At 44.5% G+C, this 19,151-nt stretch overlaps 1 pseudogene; it reads left to right on the top strand.

Annotated features, from left to right (window-relative positions):
* LOC106989395 (homeobox protein OTX2-like) overlaps nt 1-18,430 on the top strand; it is a 46,922-nt pseudogene extending 28,492 nt beyond the window's left edge.
* Nucleotides 18,431-19,151: the final 721 nt, after the last annotated feature.

The raw sequence follows: 19,151 nt of genomic DNA, 5'->3' as shown, positions 1-19,151 counted from the left end.
GAGAGTCTATTATTAGACCTTGAATTCTACTGTTCAGGGTCAGCCCTCCAACCGAGGCAATGTGGCAGAGGAGGAAAACTGTATTCACAGTGAAGAGCATGAGCTTTTGCCACTCAAATGTTGGATTGTCTTTCCCACTGGGTAACTTGCTGTTTAAGTGACCTTGACCAAATGATGTCACCTCTCAGAACCTCAGTTTTCAGCTCCATAAAATAAAGGCAAAAACAAAAAAAAAAGAAAAAAAAAAGAGCAACTTCACAGGATTTTTTAAAGATTATATGAAGCGATGTAAATGAAATGCTCAGCCTACACTTTAACAGTCTTCATCACAATACACTGGAATGACACATCTCAATGTTTCTCTCCTATGAACACCAGAAAGGCAGCTCTGTCATTGTCCTAGTGCTTACAGCCTCCCCAAGGGACCAGCTCTGGAACTAAATAGTGAATTAACCGATGATCAGTGTCTACTAAATGTTCCTATCTTTACGAAGAAATGATACAAAACAAGGGAAGGGGGCGTGGAATGAGGGAGTAAGGCGCCATGCAGAGGCAGCAATTAGAAGGAGCAACAGGGGAGTGGGCAGCAGCCCTCCAGAGCAGGTCAGAGAATGAGTACAAAGAAGGGTAAAGAAGAAGGTCTGGGGGGTGCCTGGGTGGCTCAGCTGGTTAAGTAAGCACTAGACTTCAGCTCAGGACGTGATCTCACGGTTTGTGGGCTCGAGCCCCGCGTCGGGCTCTGTGCTGATAGCTCAGAGACGGGAGCCTGCTTCGGATTCTGTGTCTCCCTCTCTCTCTGCCCCTACCCCGCTTGTACTCTACCTCTGTCTCTCTCAAAAAATACATAAACATTAAACAAAAAAAAAAAAAAAAAAGGTCTGGGGTCCACTCGGCAGAAGCAGGAGCCAACACGCTCGCCTCACTGCACCTCGATAATCTGCAAAGGCACCGGGGAGCCACCGAAGATGACATATGTAGCACACTGTAATAGTAGCAAAACCCATCTATCTGGGAAACTCCTGCCTATTTCTAACCTGAAAGATGTCAATCACACTTTCCCCCACGTGCATGCAGAATAAACCCTGGGGGACTATTTCTGCAGAGAGCAGAACCATTCAGCAGCCAAGGGAGATGGCTACTGAACACAGCTCAGCACACGGGAGCCAGATCACAGAGCCGAGCCCCGTGGCCACACAAGCACGCACGCACGCAGGCACACAGCATGAGTGCACTAGGGGCCTGCCCCCCTACGGTAAATCCCAGCTTTCTCCAGCAGAAGGCAAAGGACAGCAGTGTGAAAATGTTTTACTGTACTTGAAAAAGGAAACAGACATCTTGTAGTTGCCTTTTGACAGCAGCCAGTTTGACAAGAGATGAAACCACAAAGATGACTCAGGCAGTATGAAAAGCAGAAGAAACAGCAAGAGGCTGTCAGCTCACGGACACCAAGGGGAAAGGAGGAGGCTCAGGGGCAGGTAGGACTGACAGTCCTACTGCAGGAGTGCGTCATCTGAGCAGAGCACGTGGCGAGGAGGAGCAGTCAGAAGTTGGAAGAGAGCTGAGGAACAGTCACCATGAAGAATCGGAGTGGCAGACAGCTGCCCCGAAGAACAAGCAGCAACGGCCACACGGTGCTGAGCCACCACCTGAATTTATGCGACCAGGTGCCAATCTGCCCAGCTATATGGCTTTCTCTGGCACTACTCAGGAGCCCATGTGCAAGCCAAAGGACAAAATGGTCAGGGAGTATAGGGTTTGGGCAAGACCGTGATTTAATACATGGACTATGGTTTCTAAGTTGAATCAGGAAGAAAATAAAGATGGAAAGGTACAGAGCAGAAGTGTCTGCAAACTAGAGGTCTCAGTAGGCTCAAACGAGAGGTAGGGTCCAAGGTGGACGGACAGGAGGGTGTGGTCCAAAAGGACATCTCTGACTAACGGTCTGAGCCCCGAGTAGACAAGGCCTAGCGAGTGGGGAGATGGAGGAAGCTGGGGAGAAGTTGGGGAGATCGCTGGTGATGAGAAGCTCCAAAACAAGACCCATGCAGCCAAGGAAAATAGGTGGGTCATCCAATGAAGCCGAGGCAAGGTGGAAAACAGTGAGGCAGTCTCGAGCGAGGAGTGGGAGTCATGACAAAGTCAGCATACTGTAATGGTTACAAGGGGACAAAGGACGATTATCCACATGGCTTGATGCTCAAAAAAGCCAGGAGTGGTTACAGAAAGGTAAAAAAGCGACAACCCAGTGCTGCCGAGCCAAGCATGGGGCCCGCCAACCCCACCTTCTGAACAGCTTTGTAACTGTGCAATGATAAAATTAACCTACCTAACCTGGCAGTTCCTGCCAACTTTTATTCTGGAAGAAATCAATCTTTCCCTGCATTTATTCAAAATATATGCCAGTAGACTATTTCTACAGGTTACCAGAGGTTTCCTAAGATAAAATATCCAGTGTTGGGAAATTCATCTTAGAACGTTCGAAGGGGTCACACATTTACCCACATGCTGACAGAGTATAAGGAAATTAATACTTTCATTAGGTTTTTTTTTTAAGTGCCAAGTTTTTACCATACCTTACACTAACTGGAAACAAAGGTTTGCCTCAACATTGAAATCTATTTCCTTGTCATTTACATTGAAGACTGCAGGGATCTGGTATATTTTTACTATCTCCCTGTCTTCCGATATTCTTTCTTTTTTTTAATGTTTATTTTTGAGAGACAGAGAGAGACAAAGGGTGAATAGGGGAGAGAGGCGGAGAAGAGGAGGAGACACAGAATATGCAGCAGGCTCCAGGCTCTGAGCTGTCACCACAGAGCCCGATAGGGGGCTCAAACCCATGAGCCGTGAGATCATGACCCGAGCCGAAGTCGGACACTTAACAGACTGAGCCACCCAGGCGCCCCTCCCAGTCTTCCAATATTCTGTCACGGATTCAACCTACAAACTCATTTATGATGTAGTATTTTACGTTCCTAAAGAAGTATTTCGTGGCTCTTCCACTCCTCTGAATACATTTGTTCAGGTACTGCTTCCTTTGGGAAAATTTCATGGATACTCACACTTCTAGTCCCCATTTTCCCAACTAGACGCTACCCTGTCCTTCCAGGGCACTCCATGAGCAGGTCTGTTATCGCACTCAATACATCTGACTGTCAAACAAAACAAGCTTTATGACCTTGGGACAAGTACCTAACCTCTGAACTTTTTCATGTGTAAAACAGAGAAAATAATAGTAAGAACTTCAAAAGGATTTTGTATCAATTCATGAGTTAAAGCTAATGCCTACAAAGCACTTACAACAGTACCTACATATAGTAAATACTACAGAAGTGTTTTCTATTCTCATAAGAATATTTATTTGTATGTCTCTATTTGTGGACTTATTAACACCGTTAAGTTTATTTATTTTGAGAGAGAGACAGACAGAGAGATGGAGAGAGAGAATGTGGGATGGGTAGAGGCAGAGAGGGAGAGAGAATCCCAAGCAGGTCCCATGCTGTCAAGCCGGGCTCAACACGGGCTTGATGTGGGGCTGGAACCCATGAACATAAGATCATCACCTGAGCCAAAACCAAGAGTCTGATGCTCAATCCACTGAGCAACCCAGGTGCCCCCAGCACCTTTAAAATTAGAGACCAAGTCTTAATCTCTATCCCCAATGCCTAGTATGGTGACTGGCAAATCAGAGACATTCAGCAGATGAATGCATGAATCGATCAATAGGTCAATTTCTATCTCACAACAAATGTGAAAATGTAGATATTAAAAATAACAAATTGAAGGATTACCTTCTTTATAACCTGCCTTGTTTAAAAATAAGTTAAGGCAGGTCATAAACTACAGCCTGACATTTCAAATAGGTAAAGGAAACAAGTTAAAATTAAGGGTAGAACTCTATTATCAATACCACTAAAAAGTCAGTGGACTTCTTTTATTCAGTGTTTATTTTTGAGAGAGAGAGAGAGAGAGAGAGAGAGCATGAGCCAGGGAGGGGCAGAGAGAGAGGGGGACAGAGGGTCCGAAGCAGGCTCCGCACTGACAGCAGAGAGCACCATGCGGGGCTCAAACTCACAAATGTGAGATTATGACCTGAGCTGAAGTCAGACACTCTACTGACTGAGCCACCCTGGTGCCCCAGAAGTTGGTGGATTTCTTTAGAATTAAGTACACTTACATACATTTTGACTCTAAGAATTAGAAATTTTTCCCTTATGTTGGGGGGGGGGGGGGCAAAGCCTTGGCTCCAGACCAGGATTTGCTATTTCATGTTTGTTTGTTATTTAATGTTTTTAAATGTTTTATTTATTTTTGAGAGAGACACAGAGTGCGAGCAGGGGAAGGGCAGAGAGAGAAGGATACACAGAATCCAAAGCAGAATCCAGGCCAGCCAGGCACCCTGGTTTTTGTTTTGTTTTTGTTTTTGTTTATTTTTGAGAGAGAGACAGAGCTCAAGTGGAGGAGGGGCAGAGAGAGAGGAAGATAGAATCTGAAGCAGGCTCCAGGCTCCGAGCTGTCAGCACAGAGCCTGATGTGGGGCTCGAACCCACAAACCGTGAGATCATGACCTGAGCCGAAGTCAAGACGCTCAACCGACTGAGCCACCCAGGCGCCCCAGGATTTGCTACTCCCAACTTCTTCCACAGATCCAGGAACTACGGGAGAGGAAAAAGCTGTAGCGACAAAGTTCACCTACTTCATCTGTCACATGTGTGCAAGAGCGGTGTCTCAGAGCTTTTGCTGATAGAAGGGTATCCACTGCATCCAAAAGAAAATACACGTTATTGTGACAAAAAGCTCAAGATGTTCATAAAGCCCACGGGTACTCAGAGAAGTGGCTCTTCTCAGTGCCCAGCAGAAAAGGGCCATCTTCTACATTTCATCTTGTCAACATTTCTAGAAAATACCTGATCTAGGATCATAACATAACCCTACTTAAACTGAGCACTACTAATATTTAAATATTCTGGTGCTTTTCAGATTATTTCTAACACTACTGTAAATGAGTCTGTCACATGGCAGGACTTTTCCTCTTTCACTGGTCCATGCAAAAAGCCACCGTATTTGTTAAAATGGAATTCAATGAAAGTCCATGTTAAGTAAAGTCTGGGAGCATTAGGGTTTCACAGTGGAAGAGAAATGTTTATCTTATCCTCATGGCCATCTAAGAAGAAAGCCACACAAAAAGGATGAGAGTGAAGAGTTAGAGGGAAATCTCTAGCAAGCCAGGGCTATGTCTACTTGCTGGAAGAGTCCCAATCCAATTCACGGATGGCCCTTCCACTCTCGCCCTCACGTCCCAGGGTGGAATGTGCCAGCACAACCCAAGGTGGACTGATGCAACTCCAGCATGAGACACATACAAATACAAGCATGAACAAAGAAGAAACAAATGATTAGCAAGCTTCTCTTCTCCACATGCTGCAAGTTCTGATGGTAACCAACTCAAATACAGGCACACGAAAACATCACCTGCTTTTCCAAATAACTTCACGACTAACTGAAATCACTTGAAGCAGTAACTTCTCTCCTACCTTCCCAAATAAGCCAGCATTAACACATATGAACATTCTCATCAGAGAAAGTGTTTAAAAGGTAAGGTTAAAGCACCAAACCCACACCCCCCCACACCCACACCCTAATAATAGTGTGTTTTTCTATAATTAAGCAGTAAGCTTTTTTATTATTTTTAATGAACAAAACAAAAACCGAGGTCTCAATCTGACGAGGAGCACATCACCTGAGGATTAAACCTCCAAGTACGCACCCCCTAGTTCCTCATCCTTTAATTACTGCATCCATGCTTGCCTAGGAAACCTCCTCAAAGAGGCTCAAATAAACTCATTTCCGGGCTTGCAGGTATGACTCACTACCTCTTGTTCCCACAGACTAAGTCCTCTTGAGTTCTTAGAGGCAGGTATTTTTGCAATCTGGATAACATTTAAAAAACAAAAGGAGAATAATTATGTATTTTGAATACAGATTTCTAATGGGAATAAAAGCTAAGAATAGGTTCCTGTTCACATCAACTTTAGGAGAGAATTGTAGATTCTCAAATATGCCCATTCAATCTACATCAAGTAATTATGCAGTATTATTTTCACGGCAATATGTGGACACGAAAACGATTAAACGTGGTCATGAAAGAGACCAGAAAAGACGCTGGAACAGTAAGGCCACGGACACAACAAAGGAGAGGACAGGCAGAGGGATGTGACCTGCCACCACCAGCACCACCACCACCAAAAACACTGAAGAACTACCCCCAGGTCAGGTTCCCTGATGTTGCTTGCAAAGTGTCTACACCTCTGCCCAGAATGACACCACAACTTCAGGGAATAGTGACAAGAAAACACAGCACAGGTCACCCCGTGCCAACAGATCTGCGGCCTGGGGCAAGGGCATCTCTGAAGGTTCTATTTTAACCACAGCAGACGCACTGAAGGAGGTTCTGCCTGCAGACTTCTGAGGAAGGGCAGAATCCTTTGTAATCACAGCAAACTGTAGTAGGAATACGCTAACGGCCTCAAGGCCAAGGCCAGATGATAGCGAGGTTCTGAAACTGTCTCAGGACAGAGATGGGACCAAATCCTTGGAGGGGGAAGGGCAGGCGACGGGGCCCAGGCCTGGAGGCGGAGCCACAAAGTCCACAAGGGTCTTGGACCCCTTTCTCTGAACTCTTATCTCAACCTGGCTGCTGCTTCCAGAACCTTCTCAGCATCTTCTTCACAGTATCACATTTTCTTTCACTGTGACGAGAGCAGTCACCATTTAAAATTGAGTAAGTTAGGGGCACCTGGGTGGTTCAGTCGGTTAAGCATCCGACTTCAGCTCCAATCATGATCTCGCGGTTCGAGCCCCGCGTCAGGCTCTGGGCTGACAGTTCGGAGCCTGGAGCCCGCTTCAGATTCTGTGTCTCCCTCTCTCTCTGCCCCTCCTCCGTTCCACTCTGTCTCTCAAAAATGAACGTTAAAAAAATTTTTTTTTTTTTAAACTGAATAAGTTAAAACCAACTCTTCTGGAGGAAAACCAACTACTAATTTCTACTCCCCAACTACCACACGAGGCGGTCTCAGAGCTGCTCCAGGCGGAGAGGTGGGGGAGGCCAAGGGGGAGACACGCCTGAACTCAAAGCTCTCATCAGTTTTTCGAGGGAACATTAAAGCCTTCTGCTCCTGCCTCACGCTGCAGCCAATCCACGCCCACGCTGATGGCTGGGGTTTAAACTCCTCTCACAGGCAATGGCTCCCTATCGCCCTCAGGATAAAAATCCAAACTCTCCTCAAGGTAGGTTAAAAAAGCTCTTCACCAGCAGCACCCTGAAAACTGGACTGCACTCCACTGTGACCTTGAACCTATTAAAGAAAAACTGCCCCAAACCCGATCTGGAACAGAACCAAGTTGCTTACTATATAACGCATAACATCCTAGTGGGAAGAAATCAACAGCTTTCCAGATAAATCCTTTTTTCTAAGACAATTTTTAAATGAACTTTAAAATTAAGGCTTGTTCTGGCGAACTCATTGCCATTCAACTAGACGGCTATCAATTATCAACTAGACTAGTTAGAGTCTAAAGATTTTTCACCAGATATTCTTCCCAATGATGATTCAATCATTCCTCCTATAACAGACCCCCACCCCTACTAAGAGTGAATCTTTGAGTCCACCTACCAGGGGCCTCTTCCCTTGCACTGCAAAACTGTTATTAATACAATGTTGGCACATGTGCTTAACTAAACTATCTGAAGAGTTTTAACAAACCCTGATCTCAAGCAGGTCTTAATGTCCTGCAGTTTCCAGCATGTTCCTTAGTCTCTAGCCTTTGTAGGCCTTTAAATACACAGCAACCTCCCCCAGGAGCACCGCCAGAGTCTGACATTTCCCCTGGCTCTCTGTCTTCTCCCAGTGTATCACAACCCTCATCTTCTCCCAGTTTACTCGTATCCATCCTCCCAAACCTGGGTGTCTCATGTCAGGTTCTGCAGAAGGACGTCCTGCGTGTCTGGACCGCACGCCCTCCCCAGTGCCGTTATCACACTGCACTCCATTCCTCTCACTAGACTGGAAGCTTACTGAAGACAGCACTGGAGCTTTTTGTTTCTGTACACCCGCCTCACCGCAGAGCCTGGCTCCAAATGAGCACGTCCTAAACGTCTGTTGAATGAATGAATGCTAACAGCCCAGGGCAGGAGTCAACCTTCCGGGCAAAGGTGTTACATCCTCCGGTGAAACCCACTTTTAGATGCTCTGAGTTTGGATCAAGTTAAAATCAGACGGATAACTTGACGTTAAGACTGACGTTTCTGCATCTTAGTGTTAAGGAGAGAGATGAAGCTGAAAAAAATTCACTGAAAGAGGTAATGACTGTGCAGCTTAAGAAACCATGCCTGAGAGGCACGCTGGTTCTGAAGACGGCCTCCCTCTGCACCGGGGTGGAACGGGAATCCACGAGGCAGCCCAGGCAGCACAATCTCGCACACCTGTCACACAGGGCCACTTAAACCTGAACGCTACCAAAGCCACTAAAAAGAGCACAGACAGGCCAACAGCAGCTGACTTAAATGGGAGATTTCCTGAAATTTTACAACTAGAGGAAAAATACAGGGGGTTTTAGAGGAGAAGTAAAATGTCAAAGGGGGAAATTAAAGATGGATAACAATGTTAAAGCATCCTCCCAGATCTGAGTCTTCTTGGCACAAGAACATAAAAATTTAGTTTTCCATGAAAACACGTTAGGTAAGTTTTGGGGATGTAAAGGTGGAGAATGAACCATGACAATTCAGGAGGAATTCTATTTTACCGTTTGTTGGCTTTGGAACAGGGCTGGGAGGACTTTTCAATGCCGTAGGGGAAAGGCAGTCTCTGCCGCCCACCCACTTCCCCCAACCTTTCCTCCCTCTGGAGCACCCTCCCCGAGAACAAAACCGCTGAGGCCTGTGCAGGTGCTGCAGGACAGGGCAGACCAGGCCCAGGGGCTGCTTTCTGCACACAGATGCGAGTCTTCCTCTCATGGAGGAAAACCTCCCAAGTGTGCTTGTAGATGGTAGGGTTGAAGACTACACTTTCAGGGATCGTTTCTATAGTTTGTTAGTAGATGGTAGGGTTGATGGCAGGCTCCTGTCTACTGCTGGGGGTTGTCACACATGATCCTGGGGGGGACAGGGTGACTGAACGGACAGAAGGGTAAACATAACGCTGTCCCTACACAAGCCATGGGGTCCCCTCACACCAGCTCAGGCAAGTACAGGGCACGGCACAGGTGGTCCACACACACTTTTTCTGGCTGACTTTCTCACAATATGTCATGGCTCTTCATCCAGTATATTCTCCCAAAAAGGGCTCAGTGTTTATCATTTTTTTGAAGATCGCTTCAAGACCTTAGACACTGACCTGAATAGTAACTGCGAGAAGCCCATCTGCCAGATCTAAGCAGTAAAAATATGCCTTACTCTGAGCACAAAGGACAGGACAACCACGGCTAGCCAGGGAGGACACGGTTAGAGCCGTGGAAGGCAGGGAAGGGGGCTCCCGTCTCCAAAGTTCTAGAGTTCTCTTTACTCACTACAGAAGAGCTAGTATTCACCCAAAGATCTTATATTTAATAGATCGTTAGCCTACCTGAGAACAAGTGAATTCATTTTTTTTATATTTCATTTTATACCACTCAGCCTTTCTCACTCTTGCACATCCACACTTAGAAAAAAGAATGAGTAATATTAAAACAAAGGAACGGTACACTGAACGGCCCTCGCACACCGAGACATAAAACGTATGTGATACTAGCCGACATTCTACACATCTATGAAAACTTTCAGGGAGACTTATAATAGAGCACGTGGGAATCCCCCACATGAATTTAAGAATCTTCTGACTGGACTGAAAGTAGACTTGAGGGGCCAGGGAAAGGATTTCCCCTGTGGTCGACTCAAAATGTTATTCTGTTTCTGAGTCGTCATACCAAATAACCATGAAGTGAGCAAAAACTCTCTTAAAGTGTATTTTTTGAACTCTCCCCCCTCCCCCAGTACTGAACTCTAAGACTGACTGAAAGACAAAATACTAGAACATACTCAAAATGGTTTCTTAAAAATAAGCTCACAATAAGTAGGAACATGAAGGTCTAATGTTCTGGAAACACACTCTAACCAGTCCAGCTAAATGAAACATCCACACCTGTTGATGAAATCAAGGGTCTGCAGATGTGGATTTGCAAAACTGATCATTCTGGAGCATCACAAATTTCTCACAAGATTTTCTGAAACAGTAAGTTCCCTTAGAGCACATAAAATGTTGATTCAATGAACAAAAACCCAATTTATAGATCATTTCAAGAACATTCCTGTCAGATGCTAAAACAATAATACATCATTCTTTTTAAATTCTTTTTTCCTTTTTAAATTCTTAGAAACTGACTTGAAACGTAAATAAAGTCATTTGAGTTGTGTCCGAAAGGAGTAATCAGACACAAAAAAAATCAAAGTCATCAAGAAATTTACCCCACAAACAACACAGCAAGTGATCTGTAATCTCAACTCCTAAGGTTCAGCTGCTTTCCAGGGGGCCACGGCGTGTGGTAGGCTAGCCTATTATGATATTAGGACAGGTGTCGGAGAGCATTAAAACTCGTAAATGTTTAACACAATTTTATAATAGAAAGATTTCCATCACATTAAGTAGAATTAAGTATCTTGCAGTGTTTACTAGATAAGCTTCAGTATGGATAAAAATGTTCTTATGCTAAACTTTTTTTCCCAACAGTAAGGGAGACACGAGGCTTCCTTGTGCTAGAAGAATAAAGTACAGGCTGTGCAACCATCTGAGCAGAACAAAGTAGGCTGTGTGGTACAGGAGATAGCGTACAGGGTATGAAGATTTTTACAATTTTTTTTTTAAAGTAAGCTCTGTGCCCCATGTGGGGCTCGAACTCACAACCTGAGATCAAGAGTCGCTCGCTCACAGACTGAGCCAGTCAGGTGCCCCCAGGGTATGAAGATTTTTTTAATAAAACCAATAAACCAAACATAAAAGGAATGGAATGAAGACTCAATACAGCTACTAGATACTTCAAATCCCACTTAAGCTTAGGAAACTTTTATTTATTCTTAAGCTTTAAACACAAAATCTATGCATTTGGAGTACAACAAAATAACAGACGTGGCTTAGACATAATAGGGCACAGGTAGATGAGACAGTTAACGAAACTCTTAAATTGAGTCTATGCTGTGCTTAGTGACTCGCTTCCAAAAAGCAGAGAATGGAAGAAGGTGGGAAAGAAATTTACACCTGGCAACACTACCCTGACCAGGTGATCAAGGTCAACATCATGAGGGACAAGGCATGTCCCCTTCATACAATGTGGCAGGAATATCACTTCGCTTCTGTGGTCTTCCTCTCAAGAGCCCATCACTCCAGTCCAATCAGGAAAAACACGAGAAAAACCCAAACTGAGGGAAATTCTACAAGGTATCTGACCAGTACTCCCCAAACTGACAATGTCATCAGACACAAGGAGAGTCTGAGAAACTGTCACAGACCAGAAGAAGTGAAGTAGACAGGACAATAAGATGGAATGTGGATCCCAGAACAGGAAAACGACGTTAGGGAAAAACCAGTGAAATGTGAACAAAGTGCGGGTTTTAGTTAATAGTAACGTAGCAACGCTTGCTCTTTAATCGTGACAGATGTCGCAGGATAATGTAAGAAGCAGCAGTTGGGGTAATGGGGTGAGGGGCATATGGGAGCTCTCTGTACTATCTTTGTGACTTTTCTTCAAGGCCGAAATTATTCTACATAAAGGGCTTCTTCGAACTTTCCAAAACTGAGTCCACAGCCCCAGTCGGATACTTGAGTGTGTTCAGTAGCACTGCTTCCACCAACACACATAGGCTAGGACCCTGACCATCCGGTGCACTGACCCGCGGACACTCTGGCCAACTTGGGAACCTGCGTCAGATGCCAGGAGATCACAGATGGCGTGCATGTGACAAGAACAAACATCTCTCAAGTGCCTAACACCCCCATCTGAAGTGAAAAATAGGCAGTTTTATGCAAGAAAAAAAAAACAAAGGCTAAATGGGTTGGCCTGCAGCCATCAGTGCTCTGTGAGAACACATGACAAACCAGCCTTCATCCCCACTTAGCAAATACCACTGCCAGAATCCAAGCAGGTGTGAAAAAGAGTTATGCAGACTTCCCTCGTGCCCACGAGTTTTGTAGCCTATTTCTTTACCCTAAAAAAGGTAAACCAGAGAAGTGAGGGCACAGAATTCCTTTAAGGGTTGGTGGAAGAAAGGGGAGAGGGTAGGCCATATTAAAGAAAAACCAGGTCTTTCACCAAACAGCACGTCAGTTGTTACCTATTTCCAAGTATCTGTCCGGACAGGGAGCGTGTGGTACCATGGGAGCCGTGTTTTTTAAGAAGGAGGCAAAGCCGCTGAAGTGCAGCTCAATATAGAAAAACGTTTTGTCTTTACAGAATAAACATGTGCTAGGATTCTGTTGGCTGCAACGAATTTCTTTAATTGCCCTGAATTTCAATCGAAAAGGAAATCTGGGGATTTATCTTCTCTAACCCAACAATTCCAGAATCTACAAACTAGAGGAACATGCAGTACTTATCAGGCCAGAAACTTTACATATAAACATCTTCAAATTTCTTCAGAAAATGAATATACTGTCAATCGAAATTATAACCGTTTTAAAGGGACAGTGGCCAATTAGTTAAAGTTCAGGGGGGAAAAAGTGGTGCAGAAATAGCCTAGGAAAATCTGAAAAAGTGTGATGATGTTGATGATGAAGAAGGAGAAGGAGGAGGAAGAGGAGGAGGAGGAGGAGGAGGAGGAGGAGAGGGGAGTCTTGTTCCAGTGGCTCTGATCATTCCAACAGCGTGGTACTGGCTTGAACTGACAGGTCAACGCAGAAGAAAACACCTCTGAAAATAAAGCAAACATTAAAAACTGGTTCACTTACTCAAACATTTACGGTGTGCACTGTTGATGGCTGCTGGGTGGTGACACAAAACAGGCAAAGACAGTCAAACCAAAAGGACAAAGTACACGAAAACTGGTTAACCATATGGGGAGGAAATCAGTTAGATACTTTTCTCGCACCTTACACCTGAACACATCTCAGATAAATACTTAATTATATACAATATCCCAGCAGTACTAGAATAAAACGTAGCTGCATGTATAATTTTGTCATGAGAAAGATGGAGTTCCAGAATAATCACTGTGAAACATGTTCATCTAAATGTCAATACGGTCACGATTAAATAAATGACTCTCTAGCCACGTGGATTATCGTGTAGTTGTTAAATTGTTGGTGGAGACATTTATTTATTAACATGAAAGTGTATTCAAGTAGAAAGGTAAGTTACAAAAATGTTGTGTACAGTAAGAGGACCCACATGTGGGTATTAAAGAAAACAGTGAGGGGCGCCTGGGTGGGCTCAGTCGGTTATGCGTCTCGCTCTTTTTTTAATGTTTATTTATTACTTTTGAGAGAGAGAGAGAGTGGGGGAGGGGCAGAGAGAGAGGAGATAGAGAATCCCAAGTAGGCTCCCTCCACACTGTCAGCACAGAACCCACATGGGGCTCGATTTCATGAACCATGAGATCCTGACCTGAGCCAAGAGCAAGAGCCAAATGCTCAACCGACTCGAGCCACCCGGGTGCCCGACTTAAGTGTCCACCGGACTCTGGGCTGACACTGTGGAGCCTGCTTGGGGACTCCCTCTCTCCCTCTCTCTGCCCCTTCCCCGCTCGTGCTTGCTCTCTCAAAATAAATAAATAAACAGTAAAAAAAAGAAAACACTGGGAAACACCCACTGTTCTACAAAGATGCCAATTCTCCTCAAATTAATCTATAAATTCAGCGCATGAACTCAATCAAAGGAAGGTTTTTCATTGGACGCAACTCTAATATGCGTATCAGAGATCAAAAGACAAAAAGTAACAACAGTTTTAAAGAAGAACAAAGAGAGGGGAGGATTGGTTCTACCAGACAACAACACAACACAGAGAAATAAACACAATAAAGAAAGTGTGAAATTGGAGTGGGGGAAAAAACAAGTAGACCAGAGCATAAGATAACCCCCAAAAGGTCTCCATAAATGGACCACAGCACCGAACCGCACCGCCCTGTGGTGCAGCCAAGATGAAACGGTTCACAAGCATTGCCAGGAAAACCTGCTGTCCAGAGAAAAATAACACGAGGTTTCTAGACCTCCCAACAGACACATAACTCCATTTTAAATGGGTTGCAGGTGAAACCGTGGAAAGCAAAACTTTCAAAACTTGTAGTAGAAAACGGAGGAGAATATTTCTATACGACCTAGCCTAAGGAAGAATTTTAAAAATAAGACACAAAGAATACCAAAGAAAAGGACTAGTTAAATCTGACTGCATCTAAAGGGAACTCTTATTCAGCGAAATGTATTATTTCAAAAGTGAACAATTAAGCCCCAAACCAGGAGGAAAGTATACACATAGAGATAACAAAGAATGGATAAGAAAAATATATAAAGACTGTCTACAAATTAACTTAAAAAAAAAAAAAAGAGGGGCACCTGGATGACTCAGTCAGTTAAGCACCCAGCTCTCAATCTCAGTCCAGGTCATGATCTCATGGCTTGTGGGTTCAAGCCCCATGTCAGGCTCTGCATTGATAGTGCAGAGACTGCTTGGGATTCTCTCTCTCTCTCTCTCTCTCTCTCTCTCTCTCTCTCTCTCTTTCTCTCTCTCTCTCTCTCTCTCTCTCTCTCCCCTGCTCTCTTGCTGTCTCTAAAAATAAATTTAAAACACTGTTTAAAAAGCATAAAATAAAATAAAATAAAATAAAATAAAATAAAATAAATAATAGGAAAATGGGCACGTAATTGGAATTCACACTTCACAGTAGAAACCCCAGGAGCTAACAAACACATAAATTCTCAATCTCACCAGAATTCAACAAAATTCTAATTAAAACCACACTGAGATACCATTTCATATCCATGAAACTGGAAAAATTAGTCTGACAATGACAAGTGTCTTAAGGGTATAAAGCAAGGTAAAACCACTTCAGTGAGAAATTTCATTACAGTGTAGTTATGAAAGTTGAAGTTGTCCATATCCTAAGACCCAGGAATTTTCTGGTTACATAACCAGATGAACTAAGTACATACATTAAGGAGATATATAAAAAATGTTCATAGCCACATTTTTTTTTAACAGTGAAACACTGCAAAACTTCAATGTCAGTCAATAGGGAAATCTATTTAAAAATTATGACATATTTATAAAACTGAATACCGGAGGGGCGCCTGGGTGGCTCAGTCAGTTAAGCATCCAACTTCAGCTCACATCATGATCTCAAAGTTCATGGCTTCGAGCCCCGCGTCAGGCTCTGTGCTGACAGCTCAGAGCCTGGAACCTGCTTCTTGCTTCTGTCTCTCTCTCTCTACCCCTCCCCCACTCAGACTCTATCTCTCTCCCTCTCTCTCTCAAAACTAAGTAAACATTTAGGAAAAAAACTGAATATTGTAAGACCATCAATATGGGTGACTACAGCTACGGACATTAATATGAACAAATCTCAAAAAACGTAAAATTAAGAGGCACCTGGGTAACTCAGTCGGTTAAGCGTCCAAGTCTTGACTTCCACTCAAGTCACAATCTCCCGGTTGTGAGATGGAGCCCTGCATCTGGCTTAGTGTGAAACCTGCTCGAATTTCTTTCTCTCTCTCTTTCTCTCTCTCTCTCTCTCTCTCTCTGCTCCACCCCTGCTCACACTCTCTCTTTCTCAAAATAAACAAACCTTAAATAAAGTAGTATTGGCCAAGAAGGCAAGAACAGAACACACAACATGCACCGCGGCGAACCCTGAGATCTTTGTGCCGCTAGGTCTCCTTTAGCGCTGAAGGGCTTCCTCCCCCAGCCACTGGGAGTGCTGCAGGCTGACAGTTCTCAGCTGAGCAGGGTCACCTCGCCCAAGTCATGTCCCCTCTCCAGGGGCAGCTCAGTGCCTGACCCCTCACCCAGAGCTGGGGCAATTCTGAAGGGCTAGCCTGCCTCTCCACTCCCCTTGGGATGGGCTGAGGGCTTCCTTGTGACTGCACCGCAGCCCAGTCTCTCTCTCTGTCCAGTCCTGCTTCCGTGTCTTTCGCGGGCGTTAATCCTAAAACTTCCTTAGTAAACTTCCTGCGTGTTTATCTGCTTCTCAGAGTCTGCGTTCCTTGGAACTCTACTTTCTTTCAACAGATACAATTTATATCTTGTTTGAAAACATGCGCCACAGCAAATTTAGGAAGGCTGAAATCATACCAAGTATATTTTCTGACCACAGTGGAATGAAACCAGAAATCAAAAGCAGAAGGAAAACTGGGAAAACTCACAAGCATGTGAAAATTAACTGACACGCTCTTGAACAACCAATGGGTCACGGACGAAATCAAAAGGAAAGTTAGAAAATATCTTGGAAAAAAAAACGAAAATGAAAACACAACATATTAAAACTTCTGGGATATGACAGAAGCAATACTAAGAGGGAAGTTCTTGGTGAGAAACACCCACATTAAGAAAGAGGAAAGATTCCCAAATAAATAAGCTAACCTTATACCTCAAGGAACTTGAAAAAGAGCAAACTGAAGTCTAAAGTTAGCAGCAAGAAGGAAAGAATAAAGATTAGAGCATAAATTAAAAAAGAGAGCAAATAGGGAAAAAAAAGAGCAACAGAATTGGCAAGCCTTTAGCTAGACTAAGAAAAAAAAGAATGCTCAAATAAATAAAATCAGCAATTGAAAGAGGAGACAATATAACTGATGCCACAGAAACTAAAAGGATCAAACAAGGTTTGATCAAACAAGGTTAACAAACTGGAAAATGGAAAAAAATGGAAATGGAAAAGAAATGGAAAAGAAATGGAAAAAAATCCTAGAAATACACAACCTGCAGAGACCAAATTAAGAAGCAACAGAAAATGTGAACAGATCTCTAACTAGTAAGGAAGTACAATCAGTAATCCAAGGCACCCCAACAAAGAAAAGCACGGGACCAACAGCTTCCCTGGTGAATTCTACCAAATATTTTAAAAGGCACTAAAGTGAATTCTTCTCAAACTGGTCCTGGCGTAAAGACCGACATGGAGACGAATGGAACCAAAGAGGGAGCCCAAAAATACACCCACACGTACACCCCACAACTGATCTTCAATAAGAGTGCCAGGAGGAAGAGGACACAAAAGGGAAAGGATAATGTCTTCAATAAATAATCAGAAAAACTGGATGTCCTCATGCAAAGGAATGAAACTGGACCCTGATCTCACACCACATACAGAAGTCAACTCAAAGTGGGTTAGAGACTGAATCCTAAGGCCTGAAGCTGGACGACTTCTAGAAGAAAACATAGGAAGAGGATGCCTACAGAACAGCACCTCTGTCTGCCTTGCCCTTAGTTCCATCACTCCAAACCCACCTACCAAGGACCCAGAACCTGCCCACCCCAGGAGAAGAGAGACCTTCTAGCTGGGTACCCCCAATCGAGAGGGTACTTCCAAACATTGCACGTCCAAACGTTAGCAGGGTATCTTAAGCAACCACCTTACACAGTCAATGGGCTGAGTCTGACCACTTCGGGCACGTACCTGCTGCGCCCCTCAGTGGGCCACCTGGCCACCCCCCACCCCCCAAACAGAGTCAGGAGAGGACAACGTTCACCCAGGTGCAGCCAGACACGCTCGAAGTGCTGTCTGCTAAGACCTGGTACCCTGACATCTTCATGCCGTGGAGGTGGTGCTGAAAATCAGCTTGTCCAGGTCCAGGAAAAAGAACCAGGCTGAAGAATCAACGGGCTAAGTGCTGCCAGTAGCAGCAGCAACAACAGAAGGGAGGTCAAAACCAAGTCAAACAAAGCCAAAATGAAGAAATCTCCAGATCAGGAACCGAGTTCACAGAGTGGAACAAGCGGCCAATTCGCTCCCTTCTCTAGCACCTCAGTGCCCACCATTTCCAGAAGCAGTGCTCTCGAGTCTATCTGGACTCCAGATTCTGTCTCCCCACTGTCATATTCCTTGTCCCCCTCCTCTTCCTGCATACACAGGTCCTAGCCTGTGATCCATACACAGGCTTCAGACGACGGTCAAGGATATGCTGCTCAGCTTCCTATTTGGGGGCACGGGCCAAGGATGTTACCTGACCCCCATGTGTCACCAGCTTCCTGGACCGGGGGACACACTCAGCCCTATGGGTACCGGTGCAGCCACCAGCTATCTCAACCAGTCCTTAGCTTCTCTTTCCACCCAGGGTTATGGAGCTTCAAAGCTTGCGTTGTAATTCAACCACTGACTGCTTGGATTGTAAGGACCCAACTGCCTCCTGGAAGCTTCCCTTCAATGCTCACTCCCTGGATTATAAAGATCAGACATCTTCATAGCAATTCCAGGTTTTATGAAGCCCTGCAGAAGCTCTTTTTGTGAGTGATTTTCAAAGAGACCGGGCTGGACGTTCCAGCGTCAGCCAGGCATTAGTTCAAAGAGTTAGAGGTGATGATGCTCTGACCTTCTGATCAACGTTCTGGGAGTCACAGGAGGAGGAATGAAGGCCCTGAGAGGGACCTACCAACCAGCAGCCTGGAATGGACAGACAGGACTACTTAGGATCCTGGCATAGTTTTAGATCACTGGTTCTCCTGACTTGCAAAATGATCAAAAGCATTCCAGCCATGTGCAGCCAAACACCAAACGAAAAGGTGAGGGAAAGGAGGGAGGGAAACAGCCTTCCTAAGCAGAGGTGTTCCAATGCTCTGGCCAATCTCTGGCTGAACCTTAGGAATGGACAGTGCCTCAAGCTCACTCACGTTTCATGACCAACTGGTACTTGGCACTGAAAAACTTTGTGTGACTGACTGTCATAGATGCACTTTAAAAATAATAATAATAATAATAATAATAATAATGTTCATAAAGGGGAGCCTGTGTGGCTCAGTCCGTTAAGCATCCGACTTCAGCTCAGGTCATGATCTCGCAGTTTGTGAGTTCGAGCCCTGCACGGGCTCTGTGCTGACAACTCAGAACCTGGAGCCTGCTTTAGATTCTGTGTCTCCCTCTCTCTCTGACCCTCCCCCGCTCACGCTCTGTGTGTCTCTCTCAAAAGTAAATAAACATTAAAAAAAT

Source organism: Acinonyx jubatus, chromosome A2 (assembly GCF_027475565.1).
Source record: "Acinonyx jubatus isolate Ajub_Pintada_27869175 chromosome A2, VMU_Ajub_asm_v1.0, whole genome shotgun sequence".
Taxonomy (NCBI): Eukaryota; Metazoa; Chordata; class Mammalia; order Carnivora; family Felidae; genus Acinonyx; species Acinonyx jubatus.
Note: the sequence above shows the minus strand (reverse complement) of the source record. Positions and strands in the feature narration are given on the sequence as shown.